Below are 14,552 nucleotides of genomic sequence, written 5' to 3'. Positions count from 1 at the left end.
GAAATCCCTACCTCGAAGAAAACAACCCAAATGGAGAAGACAGAGATGAATACCCAAATACCAATGTGCTCCAAATCGCCAAATGTTCAGATTAAATGAAAGCCCTCGACTCCCTCTATCTTTTTAATAAAGCAACTAGGGTAGAAACACACTCTAAATAGATCAAACCTAAGAGAGAAGGTGAGTAGGGAGAGAGAGAAGTCGGACCTTAGGGTTTTGAATCTAAAAAGATGATGAAAACTGATTAAAAACCCGCTGCTGTCTAATTAAACTGAACAGGCTCGCTCGAGCGAAGACTTGGTCGCTCGAGCGACTAGACACAAGAAAACCTCGCTCGAGCAAAGAAAACCTCGCTCGAGCCAAGAATGGAAGGCTACAGGTCCAAACCAGACGCAAACTCTCGCTCGAGCGACCAAACCCCGGCTCGAGCGAAGAACCAAAATCAACAACTCGCTCGAGCGACCAACTCCTAGCTCGAGCGAAGATCCAAAATTCTGGACAGCAACACTTGATTTCTAAACCCAACCAACCTAAAGCAGACCTGCCCAACACACCCTATAACTCCAAATAAGAAAATAAGGGACAACAACAACAATTATACAATGACAGAATCTACGGAACCTAAGTCCGGATACAATAATCAAATGGGAAAAGACCGGGGTCGCTATAACCTCCCCCCCTTAAAAGAATTTTGTCCCCAAAATTAAGCATAAGTTTATAAAAAACAAGTTTTTCTCAATTCCCAAAGATATTATATAACAATAATAAACAGCTTGACCTAATACTGGTCACTTCCTCTCTTTATCAAGAAGCATCTCACAATATATAAAACAACATATATTTCAGCCTGTATCACTATTATGCATTACTCCTTTCAATGTTAGCAATTCCCATATCATAGTCAATTGCATGATATATACAACACATTTAACAATGCAATCAACATATGCAATGTTACACTAAACTTCTATAATGAAGCAAGTTTCAAAATACACCCATTTACCAAAACATACTCAATGTTTTACAACTTAAGACATATGTAAAGCTCTTAAGTTCATTAATATAACAGAATCTAATTATAAGATTACAAATCAACAAACATGTCCGGATATTTTTCGCGAACTTCCAACTCACGTTCCCAAGTGGCTTCCTCCACTCCGTGATGTTTCCACAAAACTTTGACCAAAGGGATGGTTTTGCCTCGCAAAACTTGATCCCGCCTATCCAAGACCCGAACCGGTCTCTCCTCATACGAGACATCCTCATCAACCACTAAATCGGTCCAATCCAACACATGTGATGGATCCGGCTCATACTTCCGAAGCATACTTACATGAAACACGTCATGTACTCCGGACAACTGCGGCGGCAAAGCTAAACGATAAGCAGCCTTGCCAATCCTTTCAAGGATCTCAAACGGACCAATGAACCGAGGGGACAACTTCCCACTCTTCCCAAACCTCATCAAACCCCGTCTAGGTGATATCTTCAGAAAGACATGATCACCCAACTCAAACACCAAAGGTCTCCTCCTACGATCGGTATAAGATTTCTGACGACTCTGTGCTGTAACAAGCCTCTTACGGATAAGCTCAACTTTCTCCGTCGTTTCCCTCACTAACTCCAGACCCAACAGAGGTGCATCACCCACCTCGGCCCAACAAACAGGAGATCTACACGGTCGGCCATACAAGGCCTCAAATGGTGCCATACCGATACTAGACTGGAAACTGTTGTTGTAGGCAAACTCCACCAACGGCAAGTGCCTCTCCCACGATCCACTAAAGTCTAGAACACAACCCCGAAGCATATCCTCAAGGATCTGAATAGTACGCTCGGACTGTCCGTCAGTCTGTGGATGATAAGCCGTGCTAAAGGTCAACTTAGTGCCTAAGGCACTCTGCAAACTCTGCCACAACCTGGCAGTAAAACGAGGATCTCTATCTGAAACGATCGTCACTGGAACCCCGTGTAACCTCACTATGTCCCGAATATATAAATCGGCCAGATGATCGACTGAATCTCTAACACGCATAGGAATAAAGTGCGCCGACTTAGTCAACCGGTCTACAACCACCCAAATCGCATCACTACCCCGCTGAGTCTTCGGAAGACCCACAACGAAGTCCATAGTGACGTGTTCCCACTTCCACTCGGCAATAGGCAAGGGTTGCAACAAACCCGCTGGCCTCTGATGTTCGGCCTTCACTTGCAGACAAGTAAGGCACTTAAGCTGCCACATCTCTCTACATACCCCGCCACCAAAACTGGCGACCCAAATCCCGATACATCTTAGTGCCTCCCGGATGCACCGCAAGGCGTGAATGATGAAACTCTCGGAGTACCTCCTCTCGGCAAGACTCCGACACAAACAGACGGTCTCGGTATCTCACACTCAGGTCGGAATACACCGTCAAACCCTTCTCAACCTTCCCACCGGAAATCTTCTCACGGAGGGTTTCTACCTCAAAGTCACCCCTCTGAGCCTCTAACACTCGAGTCACAAGTGTAGGCTGTGCAACAACAGAAAACAAAGCCGCAGCCTCAACGGATTCGCCCAAAAGTAAATCAAACTCCCCAAGTGCACCCAACATCTCCCATTCTCGGATGGCTATACTAGCTATGTCACCAACAGGTTTCCTGCTAAGGGCGTCGGCCACTACATTGGTCTTTCCCGGATGATAATGCAACTCAAAGTCATAATCCTCTATGAACTCCATCCACCTCCTCTGCCTCAAGTTCAAATCTTTCTGTGTAAACAAATATTTCAGACTCTTATGATCCGAGAACACCTCGAACCTCTCACCATAAAGATAATGCCTCCAAATCTTCAAGGCAAATATCACAGCTGCTAACTCTAGATCATGCGTAGGGTAATTCTGCTCGTGAATTTTCAACTGACGTGAGCCATAGGCAACTACTTTCCCCTCTTGCATTAACACACAACCCAGACCCTCTTGTGAGGCGTCACAATAGACTGCATAACCCAACCCTCTCTCTGGAATAATCAATACTGGAGCGGTGGTCAGTCTAACTTTCAACTCCTGAAACGACTTTTCACAAGTCTCACTCCATACAAATTTGACTCCCTTCCGAGTCAATCTAGTCAAAGGCGAAGCTAATTTGGAGAAATCTTTCACAAACCGACGATAATACCCAGCTAACCCCAGAAAACTGCGGATCTCAAACACACTCTTAGGCTGTGCCCAATCTTGCACCGCCGCAGTCTTGGATGTATCAACCGACACTCCTTCCCCAGAAATTACATGGCCTAAGAACTTGACCTCTTCTAGCCAGAACTCACACTTCCCAAACTTAGCATAAAGCTTATGGGCTCTAAGTAACTCAAGCACCACTCTCAAGTGCTCCTTGTGCTTCTCCTCAGAAGGTGAATAGATAAGGATGTCATCCACAAAGACGACTACAAAACGATCTAAAAATTCCCGGAATATTCGGTTCATCAAATCCATAAAAATTGCCGGTGCATTGGTGAGCCCAAATGGCATCACCAGAAACTCATAGTGGCCATACCGTGTATGGAATGCTGTCTTCGGAATATCCTCCTCCCTGACTCTCAACTGATGATAACCCGATCTCAAGTCTATCTTCGAGAAACAACGGGAACCCTTCAACTGATCGAACAGATCATTTATACGAGGCATAGGGTACTTATTCTTAACCGTAGCCCGATTCAATTTCCAGTAATCTATACAAAGTCTCAAAGCACCACCTTTCTTTTTAACAAAAAGGGCCGGTGCTCCCCACGGCGAAACACTAGGACGTATAAAGCCCTTATCTAGCAACTCCTGGAGTTGGATCTTCAACTCAACTAACTCGGCTGGGGCAAAACGATAAGGCGCCATAGAAATCAGCGCCGTGCCGGGCACTAGGTCAATAGAGAACTCAATCTCCCGATGCGGTGGCAAACCAACAAGATCCTCGGGAAAGACGTCCGAGTACTCACAAACCACCCTTGGCAACACAATCTGAGTCTCATCATCCTCACTAATCGAAAGGTTAGCAAGTAGACCACTAAGCTCACTCCGTCCTCGCGGAACATACCCCGGTGGCAACACATCACCAACCCGGTCCCCCAGAAAATGAAAATACTCTCCGCTCACGGTACAACAAGTGACTCTCTGGCGGTAGCAATCAATAACTGCCCGGTATGACGATAACCTGTCCATACCCAAAATAACATCGAAACCCCTCATAGGCATAACTACAAAGGAAAATGGGATTCTATGATAATCAACCTCTATATCACAACCCCTAACGCCTTGTTTCAAAATCAATTCACCCCCAAGAGGTGACACTACACAAATAGGAGATGCTAACTGTGCTAACTCCAACTCCAAAACAGATGCAAATGCAGCAGACACAAAGGAATGAGATGCACCCGTATCAATCAAAACATTAGCAACCGAGTTGCAAAACAAGAAGGTACCTCTCACAACTGATGGTGCCGATACAAGATCCTGCGTGGTAACAGCATACACGCGCCCAGACGACCTCTGATCAACCTGCTCATCCCTAGGAGCATAAGATTGCTGCACTGACTGGGACGATGAAGCCCCTTGATTGGCCCTCGAGGCCTGACCCGACTGAGCTGGCTGCTGACCCTGAATCTGCCTCAAACCAGATGCTCCGGGTGTGCCACCCAACTGCGGGCAATACCTCTTCATATGCCCTGGCTGACCACACTGATAACACGAGAGTGGCTGGCCTCTACCCTGACTCTGGCTCTGAGATCGAGCCGAAGATGATGCTGCTCTCTGCACTCCTCCTCTCTGAGGACAAACTGGAGACTTGTGACCCAGCTGGCCACACTTGAAACAGGTAATGTCTCCCTGACTGCTTTTCCCCGAACTAGCACTCGGTACAGGAAAAGTCGATCTAGAAAAGCTACCCTGAGACTGCTGGGGATTAAAACCCTTCTGTCTCTTACCATCACTCTGACCATCCTGACTCCTCTTGGAGCCCTTCTGCCTTTCCTCCTCCTCCTGCATCATGATCTCCATATGGGCTGCAGCATCAACCATACGCCCATAATCCCGAATCATAGTTCCCCCAACTCTCAGCTTGAGGCCACGCCTCAACTTCTTCTCGAACTCGATACAACGGCGTTCCTCAAACGCCACCAACTCAGGTGCAAACCTGGACAAGCTAGTAAATGCAGCCTCAAACTCGGCCACTGAAGAACTCGACTGCTTAAGCTGGCAGAACTGGTCTCTCAGCTTCTCCCTAACAGTTGGAGATAAGAACTTCTCCTGGAAAGCATTCACAAAAGCCTCCCACGTACCTCCTATACGACCCTTAGTAAACTTCCACCACTGACCCGCATCCCCCTTCAACTGGAAAGATGCCAAGGTTACTTTCAACCCATCGTCTTCGATGCCAAGCATCTCAAACGTCTTCGTTGTCTGTTCAAGCCATTCATCTGCCTTAAGCGGCTTTTTAGGATCACCCACAAATTCCTCCGGATTAGACCGGAAGAACTCCCTCTTCAGAAAGGAAGGTCCTGCATCCGCAACAACAACCTGAGCTTGATTCTCAGCTCTGAGAATGCCTACTGACTCCCTGAATGCCCCTGCTATCTCTCGGGCTAGAGCGCCCATAGCCTGTTGGCCTACTGGCTCGGCCACATTGGCCTGGCCAACTCCCTCCTGTACTGCTGGAATCTCCTCTGGCACAGGCACCTGCTGCCTACCCGGCCTACCATGCCTACCGCGTCCTCGTCATCGTCCTGACATCCTAATAAAGGAAACAAAGACATTAGCACATTAATAAATGTGCCGAAGCTAAACACTCACGTCCTAATGCATGGGACAACAATAATTCATTCCACGTAAGCACATAATCACATAAACACCTACGAATTTCATTCCTGGATAATGATAGTCCCAATGCGTTACTACAGTTCCGGTTGGAAGCAGCAGTGATCAAGTGCCTTTCCAACAAGACTACTAGAAACTCAAGGGTCCAATCAACATCCTAGAAACTACATTCCATACCCACATAATCACATAAACATGTTATCACATAAGCATATAACATTACACTAAGTCTCTATCAAACGAGACGAACCCAATGTGATACTAATCACTTCCCACGTACCCAAAGTATTCAAACCCGGTACGCTCTGATACCAAGTTGTAACGCCCTAAAAAAAAACCCATTATATGTATATCATCGACATGCTTTATTTAAAGAAAACAATTTATTAATTCATTCATCAGAGTATTACTAAATAAAAACATTACTTGTAACATCAAATTAAATGCCCTATGGGCTTACATCTTTCCAAGCCAACACTTGGACACAAAATATGAGTTCGAACTCAAATACAAATAAAGCCCTTGGCTTGATTATTTATCAAATAAACCAAACAATTAAAGATAGTCTTCACAATCCAAATCCTTCCAAGCTAAGTCCTGGGAGGTAGCTTATCACCTGGACCTGAAAATGATGTTCCCATAAAGGGTGAGCCACAGCCCAGTAGGAATATACTAAACCAAATATAAGCATTGAATAAAGCATCAGTATTTAATAGATGGTTAACCAAGATAATCAATTACATCATCAAACAGTCTCATGACACCAATGACTAAATCTCGTTTTACTTTCCAACATTATCAATATGGCTCAGAACCTGGCCAAACTTACAATAGTGAATTATATATATATTATATTCACATTCTCCCAATGTCAACAAACAAATGAGACTCATGCTCAAATCAAAACACTTCATACTTCCAGATTGATACACATTTTAGTGCTGTATCAATAAAAACACGTCTATATAAATAAGCACACATAAAAGTGATGCTAATGGAGTCCATCCCCTATCTCCTCCCAAACAAAATCCGGTTTAGAGGTCCATCCCCTATCTTTCCCTAAACCGTGGAGTACATCCCCTATCTCCTCCCACACAAAACAATGTAAGCAAATGCAATGCTCAATCAATACACGTATTTTCTGTATCAATGCAACAGTCAAAATTAATGACTTAACCAATGTGATTAGTTTCAGTTATTCCTAATCCACATGCAATGTCTACAACAATCACGACTATCCTCCACCGATAGCCCAAAACAGTTATTTCTAAACTAAAAAAAATAACTATGTTGACAATTCAATAGACAAATGATTCAAATTATCCAACTACGCCATTTAATCAATGAATTCCCCAATTCCATGAATTTAACCATCTTTTCCCAATTCCATGAATTAATTATACAAATTAATTTAATAATACAACTAGGGTTTTTCCCAAAATTACCAAAGTATCCCCAACATATCAAAATACCAAAACTTAGAACAAAACTTATAGAATGGAGTAGGAAATCCCTACCTCGAAGAAAACAACCCAAATGGAGAAGACAGAGATGAATACCCAAATACCAATGTGCTCCAAATTGCCAAATGTTCAGATTAAATGAAAGCCCTCGACTCCCTCTATCTTTTTAATTAAGCAACTAGGGTAGAAACACACTCTAAATAGATCAAACCTAAGAGAGAAGGTGAGTAGGGAGAGAGAGAAGTCGGACCTTAGGGTTTGGAATCTAAAAAGATGATGAAAACTGATTAAAAACCCGCTGCTGTCTAATTAAACTGAACAGGCTCGCTCGAGCGAAGACTTGGTCGCTCGAGCGACCAGACACAAGAAAACCTCGCTCGAGCAAAGAAAAGCTCGCTCGAGCCAAGAATGGAAGGCTACAGGTCCAAACCAGACGCAAACTCTCGCTCGAGCGACCAAACCCCGGCTCGAGCAAAGAACCAAAATCAATAACTCGCTCGAGCGACCAACTCCTAGCTCGAGCGAAGATCCAAAATTCTGGACAGCAACACTTGATTTCTAAACCCAACCAACCTGAAACAGACCTGCCCAACACACCCTATAACTCCAAATAAGAAAATAAGGGACAACAACAACAATTATACAATGACAGAATATACGGAACCTAAGTCCGGATACAATAATCAAATGGGAAAAGACCGGGGTCGCTATAAAATCTAGGACTTGGGATGACTAATTAGATTATTTTTTAAATAAGACTTGAAAATAGATTAATTTGTCCAATTAAGTGATTTAAAATTTTGATAAATACATTAATAAAAAAAATAAATAGTTATATTACTAATTCATAATTCAAATTTAGATATTGTCATAATTCAAATTTAAATATTGTCATATCTTTTGAGATTCATATCTAAATTCTTATCTTTTTTACTTTTGTCTGGTTTCCATTTGTTTTTTTTTTTCTCTAATTCATTTAAGATGGAGTTATGAGTTTCTATTTTTTTTAGTTTAATTTATATACGATTTCAATTTGTTTTTAATTATTAGAGAATTGTTTAGATAAATTTTAAAGATTTTTTTGATGTTGAGAGGTAAAAGAAAGATTTTAACTAAATAAATAGAAATCAAATTTATTAATTTTATCTGTTTGCATATTTGTTTTTTATTTATTTTTGTTATGTTATAATATAAGATATAAGATATAATAAGATATAGATAGATACTCACAATTCTTGTGAAAAATATTATCTAATTTTTTGGAGAGAGAGAATGAAAGTAGGTTTTAATACTTTTTTTTGAAAATCGGTGAGAGAGATTAGGATAGAGATATTATAAAATACTTTTGTTATCTTTCCATTTGAAATTCATAAATTAAATATTTTATTATCCTTGCATATTAAATATTTTAAAATTATAAAAATTAGTAATTGTGATTTTACGTTCTTTTTAATCTATAATTTTTTTAAAAATATATATATATAATTACTTTATTATGAGAAGAGATTTGTGTTTTTTTTTTTATTTTTTTTTTTAATGTATAATGTTTTTTTTAATGTATAGTTACTTTATTATGAGATGAGGTTTGGAAAAGAGAAAAATATTAGGGGGAGAGATTTTAGGAACTTGTAATTTATAGCGATCCCGGCTTTCCTTTTCTTTAATTGTTGTATCCAGACTTAGGTTCCGTGGAGTTAGTTGTTGTGTGTATCTTGTTTACATCCTTTACTCCTTGTGTTCGAGTCTTGGGTTGTGTTGGGCAGGTTTGAAACAGGTTGGTTGGACTTGGAAACCAAGAGTAGTTGCCCAGATTTTGGCCTTCACGCTCGAGCGGGGATTTTGACGCTCGAGCGGGCCCTTCGTTGTTGTCTGTCCGCTCAAGCGGGGGTTACGGAGCTCGAGCGTATTTTTCCATCTTCCAGTATCTCCTCTGTAGTGTTGTACACTCGAGCGGGAGTCTTGACGCTCGAGCGGGGTTGTTGTGTGTGACGCTCGAGCGGGAGAGTTGACGCTCGAGCGGAGACCTGGTTCTGTAAAAGTTCTGGGAGTGTGTATCCGCCACTCGAGCGGGATTGTTGACGCTTGAGCGGGAGTCTGTGAGTGACGCTTGAGCGGGGCGTTGGACGCTCGAGCGGGGCGACTGGGTTAAAGCTCCGTGTTTTGATTTTTCAAATCACTTTTTCCACTTCTCTTCTCTCTCTTACTTTTCCAAAAACACCATTGTTGAGCTTTTCACTCTAGGACTCTACCTTCTCTCTAGGTATTGATCTAGTAGGAGTGATTTGCTCACCTTTGGCCTTTACAAAAGAGTTGTTGATCGTCGAGGGCTACCTTTTGATCCGAAAAGTTTGTGGTTTGGAGCACTTCGGTTTTCTTCGTCTTCTCGGTTGGGAGTCATCTTTTGAGGTAGGGATAACCTACTCCTTACTATGGGTTTTGTCTTTAAATTTTAGTAGTTTGAGATGTTGGAGTTGGTTTGGTAATTTTGTGAAAGTTTGAGACTTTTGTGCAAATTTACAAAGTTGGGGTTTTAACTATATAAAAGCCTAGATGCATGTTTGGCATGGAAAAGTGGAATTAATGTTAAAACATTAATGAAAATGGAACCTAAGGGTTGTAATGTTAATTATGGAAAATGCCCTAATTACATTGGTTAATTAATTTGTAAAATTAATTGTGAGAAATGAGGAATTGAATTGGAAATGTTGAGATTGGGAATATATGGGATTAAAGGGTGTAGTTGGATTTTATGTCACTCACCTAGTTGGAAATGTTGATTATATATCCATTGTTGCATTTATTTTCTGTATAGAAATAACTGCTTTGGGCTATCGGTGGAGGATAGTCTTGATTGTTGTAGACAATGCATGATGATTAGGCAAACGGAAACTAATCACTGGAATGAGTCATTGAGTATGATGATTGAAAGAACACGTTAAATTTATGTGTTGTGTGATGATGTGTATAATTTTTGTTTATATGCATTATGTTGTGTTGGAGGAGATAGGGGATGTACTCCACGATTTAGGGGAAGATAGGGGATGGACCTCTAAACCGGATGTGTTGGGAGGAGATAGGGGATGGACTCCGTAGATAGAGCTCATATGCTTATCTAGTGATGTATTGACAGAGCTCATATGCTTGTCATTGGAAGTGTGATAGTGCTCATATGCATATCTGTGGAAGTGATGATATAGCTTGTATGCTTATCTGTTGGTTTGTGATATAGCTAGTATGCTTATCTGTTATGAAATGGGGAAGTGTTTGATATGAGTTACGGTCTCATATGAGTTGTTTGGCCAAGTTCTGAGCCATGGTTATATATTGAGAATGGAAAAGAAACTGGAAAATAAATTGTAACATGGACTTGTATGTCATGAAACTGTAAAGTGTGATAAGAGAAAATATCAGTGTTGGCCATCTATCAACTGCTAATCTTTTAGTCATTGTTCATATTTGGTTTAGTGTATTTCTACTGGGCTGTGGCTCACCCTATAAGGGAATATCATTTTCAGGTACAGGTAGCATGCCACCTCCGAGGACATAGCTTGGGAGGCTAGAGGCGGACACACTTTTGTTGTCATATTTCTTTTGATGTATTACATGTATATCCAAGCCAAGGACTTAATTTGTAAATGAGTTAGTACTCTTTTGTTGTAACCAAGTGTTAACTTGGAAAGCTATAAGCCTTTAGGGCATTTACTTTTGTCGTTAACATGTAATACTTTTTGTAATGAAACTCTGATGAATAGAAGAATGTGGAACTTTTATATACCAATGCATGTCTATATTGATGGGTTAATGTTATTATTTTTGAGGGCGTTACATAATTTAAAATTTTAGGTGGTTTTTTTGGTTATTTTTAATCTATAATTATTTTGTTAGCCAAAAAAATTATTTTTAAATATTTTTAAAATCACAAAAATTAGCAATTGTGGAATGAGATTTTGGAGTTCTCACAAACCTTCTCACTACAAATCTCCTTTTCCTTATATAATACTATGCACGTGATAATTATAGATATTTATATTTGTTTTAATTTATTTTTAATATATAAATTATATTTTTAAAGATTTTTTATAAAAATAATTTAACAATCTTATCACTAATCATAGTGTATAAGAGAAATTAAAAAGGCTACTGCAGTAACTATGCACGGGCTGTATCTATAATTATTTGTATGAGAGGATTTTAAATGCTAATCAGGAATTTTGACCAAATCAATAAATGCAGCATGTGGATTGGAAAAAGTTAATAAATGCTGATTAGGGAATTTTAACCAAATCAATAAATCCTTAGTTTTTTTTTTAAAAAATCAATATTTAGAAAATTAAGATTGAGAGATTGGAGCTCCCACAAGGCTTGGGGTTTAGAAATTTCATTTTTCTTAATATATTTACAATTATTTATATATGTGAATTGCGATTTTTAAATGTCTTCTTTTTTTCCCTTTTTATATTATATTAAAATTTAATATTTTGATAATAATCATATGTGTTAGAATTTTCAGGAAATTAAATGTTTTCTTTTTTTTATTATATTATATTAAAATTTAATATTTTAATAATAATCATACGTGTTGGACTTTTTAAGAAAATTTTTTTTATGTTTATTCTTAATGCATTAAAGTGTTATTATGAGAGATAATAATCATATGTGTTGGGACTTTTCAAGGAATTCATGTGTTGGATTTCAAAGAATTTTGTTGTATGCTTGTTCTTAATGCATTAAAGTATTATTATGAGAGTAAAACTTTAGAGAATTGCGATTTTTAAATGTCTTTTTTTTTTTAAATGTCCTCTTTTTTTTCCTTTTTTATATTATATTAAACTTTAATATTTTGATAACAATCATATGTGTTAGAATTTTCGGGGAATTAAATGTCTTCTTTTTCTTATTATATTATATTTAAGTTTAATATTTTAATAATAATCATATGTGTTGGATTTTCAAGAAATTTTTTTTATGCTTGTTCTTAATGCATTAAAGTGTTATTATGAGGGATAATAATCATATGTGTTGGGAATTTTCAAGGAATTCATGTGTTGGATTTCAAAAAAAAAAAATTTTATGCTTGTTCTTAATGCATTAAAGTGTTATTATGAGAGTAAGACTTTGGAGTTGGGAGAAATTAATAAATGCTAAGATTTTTTTTTAAATCAAAAAATCAAGAAATTTAGATTGGAAGATTGGAGCTCCCACAAGGCTTGGAGTTAAAAATCCCCTTTTGCTTAATAAAAGTACTAGCCTATCACCCGTGCTATGCACGGGATAATTATAGATATTTATATTTGTTTTAAATTTTTTTAATATGTAAATTATATTTTTAAAGATTTTTTATAAAAATAATTTAACAATCTTATCACTAATCATAGTGTATGAGAGAAGTTGAAAAAAGTACTGTAGTAACTATACACAGATTGTATCTATAATTATTTGTATAAGGAGATTTTAAATGCTAATGAAGGGATTTTGACCAAATCAATAAATGCAGGCATGTGGAAAGACATGTGGATTGAAAAAAGTTAGCAAATGTTGATCAGAGAATTTTGACCAAATCAATAAAGGCTGTTTTTTTTTTAATAAAAAATTTAGAAAATTCCGATTGGGATTATTTAGAGCCATTGAACAATATTAAAAAATCAAATTATAAACAAAAGGAGATAACTTCAATCATACAAATCACAATTTTTTTTAATGTTATCTAACTACAATGACATTTTTCTCATAATAAAAAAAATAATTGAAAAAAATAACCATTAAAATAGTAAATAAAAAAGATTATTTAGAACCATTGAACAAACTACAATCACATTTTTCTTTTTGTTAGTGTTTATGTTTATCTAACTTCAATCATATTAAAAAATAAAATTATAAACAAAAGGGGATAATTTCAATCATACAAATCACAATTTTTTTAATGCTATCTAATCATCATCAATAATTAAAAAAACACAATAATTTATTTTTCAAAAAACATAGTGAGTTAAGAAGATCAATTACAATATGTTTTTTTGGGTCAAAATACAATCTAATTATCATCAATAATTGGTACATTATGTGACCCTAATGAGTACAATCCGTTTTGTTTTTCAAAAAATACAGTGAGTTAAAAATCAAATCACAAATTAAGTGAATTGATAGTTAAAAAAACACAATAATTTTTTTTCAAAAAACACAATGAGTTAAAAAAATCAATTACAATTTTTTTTTCAAAATACAACGTAATCATTATCCATAATTGGTACTTTAAAAATTAAATCAGAAAAAAAATCGAATCAAATCACAAATATTTTTATGCTATCTAACTACAATCATATTTTTTTCATAAATAATTGTAAAGAAAAACCATTAAAATAGTAAATAAAAAATTAAATCACATTTAAAAAAAATTATTGAACAAACTACAATCACATCACATTTTTCCCATAATAAAAAAAATAAATAAATGAAAAAAAGAACCATTGATTAACTACAATCACATTAAAAAAAAAAAAAAAAACCATTGAACTAACTACAATCACATTTTTTTCTTTGTGAGTGTTTATATTTATCTAATTTCAATCATATTAAAAATAAAATTAAAATAGTAAATAAAAAGATTAAATAATATTAAAAAAAAACCATTGAACTAATTACAACAATCATATCAAAAAAAAAAAGAGTCATTGAACAAACTTCAATCACATCACATTACAATCACATATTTTTTCTTTGTGAGTGTTTATATTTATTTAACTTCAATCACATTAAAAATAAAATAGTAAATAAAAAGATTAAATAACATTAAAAAAAAAAACATTGAACTAACTACAACAATCATATTTAAAAAAAAAATCATTGAACAAACTACAATCACATCACATTTTTCCCATAATAAAATAAATAAATGAAAAAAAAGAACTATTAAACTAACTACAATCACATTAAAAAAAAAAGAATCATTCAACTAATTATAATAACATTTTTCTCTTTGTGAGGGTTTATATTTATCTAACTTCAATCATATTAAAAAATCAAATTATAATTTTTTATTCACTAGACAAATCACAAATATTTTTATGTACTATCTAACCACAATATTAAAACAGTAAACAAAATGAAAAGTCAAGAAGGAGAAAACAAAAAGAAGACTTACTGTTTACATATGTGGTCACTGAAGTTGAAAGTGTATAAGTGAAAAGTCAAGCAGGAGAAAACAAAAAAGCGACTCACTATTTACAATAGGTATGTGAAAAGTTAAAAAGAGTGT

Source organism: Camellia sinensis, chromosome 12, assembly GCF_055761805.1.
Source record: "Camellia sinensis isolate YWXY chromosome 12, ASM5576180v1, whole genome shotgun sequence".
Classification (NCBI taxonomy): Eukaryota; Viridiplantae; Streptophyta; class Magnoliopsida; order Ericales; family Theaceae; genus Camellia; species Camellia sinensis.
Note: the sequence above shows the minus strand (reverse complement) of the source record.